Below are 14,257 nucleotides of genomic sequence, written 5' to 3' on the forward strand. Positions count from 1 at the left end.
CTACTTCATATGATATATACAACCATGGCTTTATAAATAACCAAGGATTCACGGAGGAGAGAAGTATGTTATTTGCCTTCCTGAGGCTGACTTAATTTGTGTACTATGATAATTTCCTAATAGATGATGTAATTTTCTTTCTCTTTTAATGTACATTAAGGTGTGTGTGTGTGTGTGTGTGTGTACGTGTGTGTGTGCGCGCGCATGTGTATATGAATATGTGTGTGGTGCTTACATGGAAGTCAGAAGACAACTTGTGGGAGTCAGTTTTCTTCCATCATGTGGATCTTGGGGATCACACTGAGGTCAGTAGACTTGGTGACAGACACCTTCACCTGGTGATCCATCTCACCTGCCCAATTTTCTTTTTTTGTTCTGAAGTTCCTTTTGTGTTCATTATTAGATGATATAGAGAATGTTTTTCACATTTTGAAACTGGTTTTCAATTTGGTCACAAATAACCCCCTATGGTGAGCTAATTTCAGTTAAACAGTTAAGTTCTAGTGAGAATTTCTTCCTCATTAGAAGGCCATGCCATTGCTCCCATCGCTATTGTTTGACATCCTATTATTGCCAAACCTTGTTTGCATCTTAACATTTGACCTTTTCATGGTCCCTAAAATGCTGGGAGGAAAAGGAACTTTACAGAAGGGACAATGACAAAAGTCATTTTTTTTTTCCGAGTATCTCTATGTCTGTCTCTGTTCCTCAGTTGAAAGTGACTACTTTCAAGCCGGTAGTGCCGAAGCCACGTCACAGATGCCGAAGCCATGTCACAGATGCCGCCGGTAGTCTTCACTGCAGGTTTTCTGCTCGCGGTGTCCTTTCTGGGCTTTATCAACAGCTATGAATCCAAATGATCCTTGAAAGTCTGTCATTGTAGACTCCGCTTTCTTCTCTTTGATGTCCCCTTCTCCAGTGTGTTTTCTATAGCATTTATTCCTGTCACGTACTGTAAACTAAATGCTTTCTTTTAGATTTCATGTTTTGAGATGAGGTGTGGCTAAGTAGTCCTGGCTAGCCCAGAACTCATTTTTCTAGCTCAGGCTGCCCCCAGAATCACTGTCCTGCTGCTCCCACTTCCCAAGTGTTGGGGTTACAGACCCTATCACCATGCCCCGTGAATGTAAGTGTCTTATCTGACCCTGGATATCTGGCCTTTTTGTCTGCTGTTTTTCATTAACTTTGGAATAAGAGACAAGCACAGGGCACTGCTTTTGGCTCATACGTGTTTGTTAAATGACACGTGAGAGTGTCTTGCATATTCTATCCTGAGATTTGTGCCACTTAACTTCTCCAGTTTGTAGTCTGAGAAGGAATTCAATAGTACTGGCCACGGTTCTGACTGAGCCTAAAGAGAAACACCATGAACAAGTTTCACCAAGATGACAGTGAGCACGCAGCATCGAGGACACAGCCTCAGGCGAACATGCCTGGTTTTTCAAGTTCTCTTCAAGTGTGGGCTATGATCATTCTCTCTGACATTTCATAGGTTTTGTAAGTAAGTTGTTGTTTTAAAGAACTTTGTAACTTACTCCCCTTGAGTTAATGAAGACGGGTGTCTTTCAACCATCATTTTCTCTGACATTCCCTGTCAGAGAAGACAGGCATTGTGAAGTTTCTATAGAAACCAGCTTAGGAGGAAGACTTTGAGATCTTTGTGATGACCGCCTGGGCCAGCCTTGAGAAGAAGCACCTCGGAAGCATGCCTTAGCCACTTGTTTTTTCAAGCTCCATTGTGATGGTCAATATTTTAAGTATGAATTGTGTTTTCTATCCCTCCCTCAACTTTTAATGAATGTCTTTGCAATGTTTTGTTTGGAATGTGAGCTATATTCACTGCCTTCCACTGGGGCATTCATAGGAGATTCCTAATCTAGGTTTTTACGATGAATAAAAGCCCAATTAAAATGTGAAAATTGCACATAACAATAGCATTGAAGCCTTCTTGGATATTATTCAGCTGCTAAGAATAAAACATGCCTAAATGCAAAAAAACATAAAACGTGGCTTTGGTCAGAAATCTCAGGCAAGTTTTGCGCTTATTCAGTGTGTTTTGCTCTGTAATCAGCTTCTCTGGCGTAAGTGAGAGAGCAAGTCCTGGAAATGTGGCTGCTATTTAGAGAGCTTATTGTCTGGAGCAACTCAGTGGGTCTTGATGCTCTCAGGACATGTACACCCATTCCAGAGTGATTATTATCAGCCACAGATAATGCCTCTGACAGTTATGTCTTAATCTCAGTTTTGCTTTTTCAGATGTAATGCTTAATGCATTTTAATAGTTCACAATATTAATTAGTGCCATTTCATATTTCTATAAACCATTCAAAGTTGATTAATAACTTTTATATTAGTTTGCTTATTTTATATAAGGATCAGAATAATCTAAAATGTATCCCTGAAAATGCTAAGTCCTTATTTGTTCTTTCCATCCATATGTATTTATATGTATATGTGTATTTATATACCATATATATATACCAAAATATAAATGGCACTTATTTTCAATATTTATTATTTTTAAAATTTTACTTATGTATATTTGTGTCTGTGTGTATGTGTATGTATTTGTGTGCCCACAGAGACCAGAAGAGGGAGCTGGTGGTATGGACAGTCATAAGCCATGTGACATGGGCCCTGGGAATCCAAGTCAGGTCCTCTGGAAGAGTGGCCAGTGCCCTTTTTGCCCATTTCTCTGGGCCCTGTGCTTGGATTAAGGAGAGTCTATTGATAACATTCACAGAGCAGAATTGCTATTTTGTGTTAATGATGCCAGAAGGACCTATAACATTTGCCTGTTTGTGTGCTCTTGTTAACTGTACATCAATTTATACTGCCTAAGATATTCAATAGAAGAACACCTGTTGTTCTTGGGGCAATTTTTTGTTGGCTAATAGAACATAGAATGGGATTTTGGGTACCACAGAGAGTTTAGGTTTGACTTGGGAATATATGGAAACGGGTAGGGGATATTTCTTTAAATATTTTTCTTTGTTTTAAAATATTTTTAAATATAAAAGACTTTAAACATTTTGTAAGAGAGCTGTTTGTCACTACAACTGTGAACGGCTCTTATGGTCTGTTTTGTATGCCCACAGGATCTTAACTTCATCTATAGTACGCTGGTGAAAGGGTGGTCTGATCAATTGGTCTAGAAGTGTTTTGGCTCCTTTGATGGTTTGGTTTTTACTTTTCTTTCCCTGCCAGATCAAAAGGTATCTAAACACGGGAAATTTTCATTGTTCCAGGCCGCTCCCCGTATCTTTTCTCACTGTGGTGCCAAGCCTTCCTGATGCCACTGTTAAGGTGATTTCCGGTGACAGGTGTTTGTGGCCTTTAGTGTTAGCCTGCCACCTGTGCAGGCGAAGCGGGAACCTTTGCTCCTGTGCCCAGGTGTGTGGTTACGTACTCACCAGCAATGAAAAACTCATTTTTTCCCTTACTCACCCAAGTAGCTGGCAATTCTGTAACAGAGTGTGGAGAACCTACCTTTAGGTTCTGTGCTAAGCGTGGGTGGAGTCTCAAGCTGTGTGTTACTTGTCAGGCAGCTGTCACCTGAGTGTCTTTGCTCCTCCTTCCTCCACTCAACCTGTGCCATTCACAGGGCTGTTCAGCAAATACTCTTGGAACTTTTGAATGGGAATCTCCAAGACCCTCCAGCTCCAATAGTATAGAAAACTGGTTTTTATTTTAATCATTTCTCAGTAGTGATGGAAGAGTAATATGATTCCTATTTGCTATTTCTTTACATTGTTCAAAGTTGAATGCAAACTTCATTTGTATGGTGACAAACAAACCAACAACAAAAACAATCCATAAAGCTGTTTTTAAAAGATTTTCTGGGAACATGGAACATGGCACACAAAATCAACTAAGCAGGGCTCAAAGGGCCTCCCAGAGACTGAAGCAGCAACCACAGAGCCTGTGTGTTTTGGTTGTTGACTTGTGTTTTTGTCAGACTCCTAACAGTGGGAGTGGGAGTATTTCTAACTCTTTTGCCCACTCTTGGGACCCTTTTCCTCCTACTGGGTTGCCTTGCCCAACCTCGATGTAAGGGATTTGTGTCTTGTCTTATTGCATCTTGTTATGCTGTAACATCTTGACATCCCTGAAAGGCCTGCTCTCTTCTGCAGGGAAACAGAGGAGGAGTGGATCTGAAGGAGAGGGGAGGAGAGAGCGGGGAGGAGTGGAGGGAGGGAAGCTACAGTTGGGTGTACTGTATAAAAGAAGAATAAATAAATAAAAAAGAACAAAGTAAAAAAAGGTTCTCTGGGAAAAGTCAGTTCTAGAATACTTTTTTCCCATTTGAAACTATTTTTTACTTAAATTATTTCTGGGAATCCTAAAACTGACAACTGAGGTCTTCGATAGAGAGGTGATATTGGGAAGAGAGAGCTGGCCTCCCATCATTTTTATCCCCTTATTACAGTAAATGCCACAGGTCAGGCAGACAGGTAATGGTGGACGCTGGGCACTAGTAACACCATTTTGATGTATTGGAAAGGTAGGGCCTTTAACACCACACGCAGAAACAGTATTCGACCAAGTAGGTGGAACCTGTAAGCTTTTGTGCCCTCCATTCAGTAACTGTTCCAGAGAAGGGATTGATTTCATACCATTCTTTTTATTTATGTCTGTGGACAGACTAGTATAGTGTAGAACATAAAGGATGCCTGTAAATTTTACAGCAGAAACAAATGGAAAAAGTTTCTTTTGTCCTGAAATTCCATTGAGCAGCAGACCTCAGGAATGCACATTTGTCTGTTCCAATGAACTTGATGTGTGAAGCAGGTCAGACCGAATGCTGTGGCTTTTTGTGTCTTATCTTCCTCCTTTTGGTAGACCAGGCACATCATTTATACACACACATATATGCAGTTATTATAATATATTATATATACATGCATACATATACACATATAAATATATTCATAGCCATATGTACATACATATAGCCATAACCATATATACATCATATATACACATATACACACATAACACATATGTATACATATATACACATAGACACATATGTGTGTCTATGTGCATGTTTTCTAACATACATATCTGTAGAGTTATTTATATAGATATAATCATATTTATTTTACTTTTTTAAGGGCTTATGTAACCCTGGTTGGTTTGATACTTGCTATGCAGCCCAGGCTAGCCTTGAACTCTTGGCATTTTTCCTGATTCAGCCTCCTGGGTACGGGGACAATAGTTGTAAGCTACAATACCCAGTTCATTGACAGGTGTACTCTTTTAAGCCAGATCCCTTTTCTTCTTGAATCATATATGCAATGCTATTTTTGAGTAGATATCAGAAGAGCTCATGCATTTCTGTTCTCTGCCATTACCTGCCAGGCCCATGTAGATTATTAGCTTCAGTCATTGTTTTTCTCCATCATCATCATCATCACCATCATCATCACAACCATCATCATCACCATCACCACCATCACTATCATCATCACCATCACCACCATCACCATCATCATCACCATCACCACCACCACCATCACCATCACCATCACCACCACCACCATCACCATCACCATCATTACCACCACCACCACCACCACCATCATCATCATCATCATCACCATCACCACCACCATCATCATTACCATCATCATCATCATCATCATCATCATCATCATCACCATCACCATCATCATCAACACCATCACCATCACCACCATCATCACCATCACCATCATCACCATCACCATCATCATCATCACCACCATCATCATCATCATCACCACCATCGTCACTTTATCACAGTTATCATTGTGGTTGTCAATGTATATATTTAAACACTAGAAATTGGTATTTGTCCTGTCTAGCATTTGTAGAAAGCTTAAAATGCGGGGCCTCGTGGTTCAAGTTAGAACAATGAGAATCACTATTGAAATTAACAGTGATTCCTTTTGGTAATGATGGTAGTTTTGGCTTTTTAGTGAATCAGTTGGAGACACATTTGATGCCCCTACAAGAGTTATATTTTATGGGCTTCAGTCTTGGGGACAAAGGTCTCAAAGTTAGCCTTGCTTCCCCTTATTTGCATACCCCCTTTGGTATTCTGAGATAGGGTCTCCAGTAGTCCAGGCTGGCCTGGGACCCATTATGTGTTGGAGGTTGTCCTTGAGCTCTTCCAGCTTCTGCCTCTAATTATAAACTACTGAATAATGAAGAGTATTCATTTCTCCTTGGAGACTTTTTTCCTTCTGCAGATGAACAACTAAAAACAAAATACTTGCAGACTTTCTGAGAGTCTTTTAGAATACGAGTCATTACAGCCCACTGTCCTAAGATGTTACTCCTGTGCTGGGTAGCTATTTCTCAGGGCTCTTTGCCCACTCCCAATAATGCTAATGTCTCACACTTGAGTGTGTGTGAGTGCTGGCGTGGGTATGCCACGATACACTTCTGTGCAGGTCAGAGGACAGTCTTGGGTGAAGTTCCCACTTCCCACTTAATTAGAGGCAAAGCCTCTCTTCTCAGTGTGTCAGGCTAGCTCACCTGTGAGCATCCAGCTGTTCTGTCTTGTTTTCTCATGTCCCTGTGGGGCATGCTGGGATGACAGAGGTATGTGGCTCTCCTGCGGGTTCTAGGGATCTGAACTTGGGGCCAGGCATGCTCGGCAGCAGTTTTCCCACCCAGCTATCTCAACGCTCTTCTCTCTTGCACCGGTTTCCCTCTTCTCCTTTATGTCCCCGCTGCAAGAGACTGCTCTTTCAACTCTCCTCAGCATCTGGCCTCTGGAAGACCTGTTTGGGTAGCGTTTCAGAGTCGGAGCTGACGTGGGTCCTGGTGTAAATATGGATTCGTGCCTTGGCGCCCATGGTTTTTATATGCAGCTCCGGTTGGTACTCTGATCTCTTAGGAAGTGAAGCGGCACATTACAAGGTGTCAATTACTCTTTGGGAGAGGCCTGTTGCATTTCATAGAAATGTTCTTTTGAGGTTCCCAGACAGAGCAAGTTTGGCTAATAAGCACCCCAATTTGCAAACTGGAAAGACTTTCAAATGCTCAAATGAGCCCTATCCGTGCCCCCCCCCTCATTTCCCTGGTGTCTTAATTTTTCTGTTACTGTCCATAAGCAATTTAAGGGAGAAGAGTTTGTTTGGCTTACAATTCTGGTTACTGTCCATCATCACACATAAGCCAAGGCAGCAGGAACTGTAGCAATGCGTTCCCATGCTACCTCTCAGCTGGCTCTGTCCTCTCTGCTTGGTTCAGAGCCCAGGACAGGAAATGGTGTCACCCACGTTCAGGATGGGTCTTGCTACCCCAGTGATCCAGTTAAGGAAATCCCTCACGGATGTGCCCACAGGCCAACCTATTACTCTAGACACTGATACTCCCTTCTGGGTGGCTCTGTACCGTGCCAAGACTAGAGTTAAACTAACCATCATACTTGTGAACTTTAGGTTGGTGGGAACCCAGAACTCGAAGGGTTCCTCAGGTTAGTTCTAACATACAGGCATCCTAAGTGTACCTTAACCTTGGTTGTAGAAAGAGATGCTACTGATGTGTGTGTGTGTGTGTGTGTGTGTGTGTGTGTGTGTGTAGTTTCATTTCTGTGTTTGTGTGTATGCCTGTGTATTTGTCTGCCCATGTGTGTGTAGATACTTGTGGAGGCTACCAGGAAGGTGTGAGAGTCCCCCAGAGCTGGAGTTGCAGGGGGCTCTGAGACACCCAGGGTGGGGATGGAGTTCTGGTCCTCTGAGAGAGCAGCAAGTGCTGTTAACTGTTGCACCAACTTTCCAGTGCCTCAGTACAACTGAATGGAAAATGAAAAGTGTCCCCAGCTGATAGAGATGAACATGGTCACCATCAGCATTGCGGAGTTGCAGTAGGTGTAGCTACAGCTTCTGAGAAAAGTTGATCTTATTGTCTCAGCCCTTCACTCCCTAAAAGCATACAACCTTAGGTCTCTACTCAGGGTGAGTGCTTAAAGGAAGAAGAGGTCAGGGCTCGTGATGAAGTTGTTGAGACCAAACCCATTATTCCAGGATCTGGCTCCTTAGAATTATTGTCACCATGCTGGGTGGTCGTGGCGCACGCCTTTAATCCCAGCACTTGAGAGGCACAGGCAGATGGATGTCTGAGTTCAAGGTCAGCCTGGTCTACAAGAGCTAGTTCCAGGATAGGTTCCAAAACTACAGAGAAACCCTATCTTGAAAAAAAAAAACCAAAAAACAAAAATTATTGTCACCAGACATGGACACTGACTGAGAAGAGATGGCTCAATAGGGCACAGTTGCTTTTGAGGCTCAGATATTGAGTCACAGAGAAGTTTAAAAGATCCACTATATTTATTTATTTTGTGTGTGAGTGTGTGGTGTACATATGTGCACACGTATCTACTCTGGTATATGTATAGAGGTCTGAGGATTTTTTTGGCTCTCGGATGATCAGGCCTGGCTGTGAATGCCATTGTCCATTGATTCATCATGCTGGGCTAGATGTTTTAGCAAGTCAAGAAAACATCTTTAGGATTCGTAGTCTTAGATTCATGGAGAGGCAAGGTCTTCACACGTCTGTTGCTGTTATAGTTTGCATGAAATCCTTCTCTGGTCCTGATAGCTTTTATCTGGTATGCCCCTTTCTCCTCTGAACCTAGGATATTCCCCAATTTTCTTTGGCTTGGGACTTTATAGGACTTGACTAGATTTATCCCTAGATTGAAGACTTGAACAGATTGTCTCTTGGTCCTTCATCCAGATACTTCTAAAGTCCCGGTATAGTATTGTTTTTTAACTCCCATTTCAGGCAGATATGGTGGTGAGCATGTTATGAATAGTGACCACAAAAATCAGTCGTATTTTTTTCATCAGTGAGAGAGATTTTGCAGGAGACAACTTTTGTGTGTTTTGATAAAGTTACAGTAACAGAAATGAACAGAGGATACTTGGAATGGCTCTTAAGGATTCTTTTCTTCTACCTGTGTGTTAATACTGTTCTGACATGGAAGAGCTGCATTGAAATTTCATGCTGTTCAGGCTAGAGAGAGGATGGTCCACAGGCCGTATGCATACAGCTTCCTGAGAGCTTTTTCTTCTCATCTTCTATTTGCAAGTAGTACAACCCACATTGTAAATGCTAGGTAAGCTTTGGGGTCTCTGGGCTTTCCTTTGGGAGTAGGTGTCCCCTAAGATGCCAGCACGGCCTGGAGTAGGACTGCCTTCTTGTCCCCCCCGCTTGTCTCTGCCTCTCTATATTAGGCAACTACAGCAAAAGTCAATGTCTGTCTTCGCTAATCAGGCCAGTATCTATGTTTAGTTTGGAAATGACCCAGATGTACCCGCCTATTGTATTCTTTGGCTTTAGGAAATCGACTCGGAAGGCTTAGTGTTTGAACCCAGGTAGTGCCTATTTTCTATCCAAATATGATCATGACCTATCTTCTTAGGGAAGCCAAATCCAAAATCAAAATAACTCTCTCTATTTTAAAACACAGCTAAGCATATAACAGCAATGTCTAGCCATACTTTTTAAGTGGTTTATTTTCCTCCCTTGTGGCCTTGCTTGTCCAGCCCAGGTGCTGGCTCCCACAGGCGAGTCTCCTAGCACTGAACTAAATCTGCAGCTTTGACCATCTCTTTACAGTGGAAATGCAGTGAAGGTTTAGAGAGCCCAAGAACTGTTTTTCATACACAAAATTTAATTTGTAGATGATGGCATTCTGAATAGGTAAATACTAAGGGCAGTAGGTGGCTATTCTGATTATTGTTTTATTCCCTAAAATCAGATTGTGTCGATTCAGGTCTAAATTATGTAAATATAGATGCTTGCTACCTCCCAGGCCTGGTCCTGGTGTAACTTCATTTGGCAGGTAGTAATACCACTTGCTACTTAAACTTGATACCAGGTGTTCCTTCTAAAAAACCAACCAGATAAAATACATTTATTGGAGGTAGTTTTAGTGTGTGGCATCTCTGTGTTGCTTCTTACAAAATCTGAGAGAAAACCCAGGGGATATGCAATACTGTATCCCGAAGCATTAAAGAATAAGCTAATTCTGATAATGCAGTTTATATAAATAATAATGCATTGTTCTCGGTAGAGCATAGGGAAGACCATGGTCTTGCTGCATCTTAATTTCTCTAATGTCTGAAAAACCTGAACACTATAGTTTTATACAGATTCCTCATATTTGCCATGCATGGTGACTTATGCCTGTATTTAGGAGGCTGAGTCGGGAGAATTGCTATGAGTTTGAGGGCAGCCTTGGCCACATAGTGAATTCTAGGTTTCAAGTCAGCCGGGGCCACATAGCAAGATCCACTCTCCAAAACCAAAATCAAAACAGAACAAAACAAAAAAACAAAGAAACAAGAATCGCCTAGACAAGGACAGTAATTGCATCCCGTTTGTCTTTTTCCCCCACAATGTGTGTGTGTCTCTATATATGTACTTTTTCCTCCACCTGTGGCACTTGGAAATAAGCTGCAGATTCCAGGCATTTCTTCACTGTGCCCTTCCTAAGAGCAAGGCTCTTGTTTAGTAAAGCCACGATACAACTCTTCGCACTCGAAAGCTGTGATATGTAGATGGAAAGCGGGCATGAGCTGTACCGGCCATTTTGGAATCCCCTCAGTCATATGAAGGCTGCCCCTTTCTGGTTGTGTTACCGTCTCCCCAAGGCAAAGGCAGTAGCCTTTGTTTGTGATTTCTTCAGGACAGGCCTCCTTTAGTCTCATTAGTGCTGTCTGGTTTAGTCCCTACCAGCCACTTGGGGGCCATTTACATAGAAATTGATTGAAAGTTAGCGAAACTGGAAATTGCCTTCATCAGCGACAGCAGTCGCATGCATTTTGAGTGCTCGCTGTCCGTGCGTGGCAAATGGCTACTCCATAGGACTGTACAATACGTAGGGTCTGTTTCCATTATTAGAGAGCGTTCCCCACTATTGCTGTCTTCCGTGAAGTCAGCGTTTTCAAGAGGTCAGCCATGTTGTCTTGTGGAATGTCCTGCATTTACATTCGTCTTGTTTCATCGTGCATTCAGCATAGATTGTGGCAGATTTTTCTTTCCAAAGATAACTGCGCTGGTACAGTTCGTCCAGCCACATCCATTCCAAAGAGTGGGACTGACGCCTGCTCCCCCTGAGAAGGGAGGTCTTGCTGCGTGCCCTGGATTCAGGCAAGGACGTGTGACAGACAGCTGACAGCAAGGATGAAGTCATCCACTGGGATATAAGACAGATCCTTTCTTACCTAGAGCCACACCCTGAGGATGCCCAAGACTGTGAGGAGACACTGAGCTGACAGCCAGGATTGCATCTCCCAGCATTTACTTACTCTTTGCAGTTGAAGTCTAACTCATGATGGACCATAGCTGTGACAGCCAAGGATTGTCAGGATCCCGATGAGCAGAGAGCTCATAAATAACCATTCTTCTAAACTTGTAAGAACTGGGGAGTTTTTGATTCAGTAGTAAATAGAGAATGCTCATGTTAAACAGTTTTGCCAAAAGTACAATGTAAGTCAATAAACATTGGGGTGGCTGTTACTAGGGTGATGGGCTAGTTGGTTACGGTAATGACAGATTTCCCTATCATCAATAAAAATATTCTTATTTTCCAATAAGAAATAAAATAAAGGAAAATTCAACTTTGAACAGAGCGATCTTGTGCAGTTACTTGTCAACATTTAATTCTATATCACATAAAATTATCCATCCTGTGTGTATGTACTTGTGCATGTGTATGCACACACTGATGTGTGTGCATGTGGAAGCTACATGTGGACATTGGATACCTTCTTATTGCTTTCCACCTTATTTTTAAATTTTATTTTTATATTTTAAATAGTGTTTTTATTAATTCTTTCAGAATGTCACACAGGATAGTTTTTTTCAGCTAAATTAATTTTTTGGCAATCCTAAAAATTAAAATATAATTAGACACCTTTAGTAACCCCTAAACCCTCCCATATCCATCCTTCCCTCTATTTTTATGTGGATATGTGGACTTTTTCTGTAACTAGTACAGTTATATACATATCAATATATAAATACAACCTACTGAGTCTGTTTAGTGTTGCTTGTATGTACACAGTTTCAGGATTGTTCACTTGGTATTGACTAACCAATTAATTTTTATTTTTATGTGTGTGTCTGTGCTTCTGAGTGCACGCCCCTGGAGGCTAGATGCAGGTGTCGGATCCCCTGGAAGTAGAGTTACAGGTCGATGTGAGCAGCTTGATGTGGGATCTGGGAACCAAACTCAGGTCCTCTGCAAGATCAGGAAATGCTCCTATCCACTAAGCCATCTCTCCAGCCCCTATACCTTAGGTTTTAAGATGTGGTCCCTCACTTAAGAGGAATTAGGTCCTTAACACACAGAGTCATCTCTCTGACCCAGGACAAACCCTGCTTTGCCATTCCTGTCCTTTGATTCAATAAAATGGATCATTAGATAGGACTCCTCAATTTTGTTCTGCCGATAAGAATCACGGCTCTTCTTTATTTCTGCGATAAAGGGATAAGGCACCACTTTGTCTGACTTGGATTGCATAGTGGCAAAATCACGTAGACTTTCTTTAAGATCCCAAATTCTATTTAAAGTTCTTGGCATAATATATAATTTAAGACAAACAAGGAGGAAAATTCCTCTGCACATTTCTTGTTGTTTCTCTCAGGCGAAGCCATTTGTTAATGTTTCTAGGGTCAGGGTTTTTAATTCTCTTGTCAGATAGATGGTTTCCCTCTTCTTGATGGAATATGGAGAAGACGTCTTCTAAGTAATTTTCTTCACAGAGAAAATCTCAGGTGAGAGTGGATGGATCAGTTAACAATTTCATAGAGCAAATCCGTGAACTACTCCTGCTAAGTAAATTAGTGCTCTCTTATTATCCAGAGAGAAGGCAGAGTATAGGAGGGCAGGGAAGTTCTGCTGTTTAGCCGAGAGGTGGAAAGTTCGAAGGGCTAGGGAGGGATGAGGATTTGCTTATTTCTAGGAGGGTGAGGTAAATAGCAGTGGATGTGGTTGGTCTGGATTGCATCTCTCAGTATCCGTGGAGACTGGTTCAGTCCTCCCCCAACCCCCCGCAGATACTGAAATCCATGAAGGTCAAACCCATTCTGTACAACGGCATGGTATTTACTTGTACTCCTACATCCTTTAGATGATCTCCAGTTACTTAATAACACCTAACACGGTATAAATGCTGTATAAGTGGCTGACAGACTGCCTTGTTTAAGGAATAATAAGAAGAAAAATTAGTCGGGATGTTGTTTGGAACAATGTTCCTTTCAGTGTTGTTTGCATCTGTGGGGGCGGAAGCGATTGGCAAAGAGGGATGGCAGTCTGCGAAGTGGAGTGACAGGGTAGAGTGAGGAGGGGAGGGAGGGAGCATGAGAAGTCTTGACTGCTAGCCGATGGGGAAGGAGACAAGTGGAGACCAAGGTTATTACATTTTGGAATGAACTGTGGTTTTGGGTACATTGGAGAAACCGATTTAAGCACTTTTTTGAGCAGAGAATTCAATAGAAGATGTCACTGCAGTTCAGATGGCTTCTGGATAACTACTTTTAAATGTCGAGGAAGGCTTGCTTTCCTCAAACCTTGAAAACAATGTATCTGCTCGAAGTCTTGCGACACCGACTCCCGAGAGCTGTAATTTGGCTGTATTTCTCCAGCACCTCTCGTCACCCAGATCAGACTAAAGTGACTTCCAACATGGTTTCGGGGTGTGCGTGCATCAGGCAGGTGTGGTGTTTTATAGAGAGCCAGTGGTGGCGGACAGAAACTGCAGCCCCAAGGGCTTGCAGTGTGAGGGTGGAGGGGAGCATTCCCTTGGTGCCTGCAGGGTTTAGCTCGCTTGAAACCTTTACTCTAACTCTTGAGAATGGAGAAAGCTAATACTGTGGCTGTTTTGATGGAGGACTCTCATTGGCTAATAAAGAAACTGCCTGGCCCATTTGATTGGCCAGCCCTTAGGTGGGTGGAGTAGACAGAACAGGAAGAAGGAAGTGAGGTAGATGGCTCAGTCAGATGCTATGCCTCTCCTAAGTTAGACAGACTGCCATGCCTCTGCTTGGGGAGAGAGATGCGATGGAGCCAGCCGTTCAGACATGCAGAATCTTTCCCGGTAAGAAACCACTTTGTGGTGCTACACAGATTATTAGATATGGGTTAGTCAAGATGTGAGTAAGAGGCTGAAAATAATGGGCCAGGCAGTATTTAAAAGAATACAGTTTCCGTGTAATTATTTCGGGTGTAAAGCTAACTATGCGGGAGCCA

This window comes from Arvicola amphibius, chromosome 2, assembly GCF_903992535.2.
Source record: "Arvicola amphibius chromosome 2, mArvAmp1.2, whole genome shotgun sequence".
Classification (NCBI taxonomy): Eukaryota; Metazoa; Chordata; class Mammalia; order Rodentia; family Cricetidae; genus Arvicola; species Arvicola amphibius.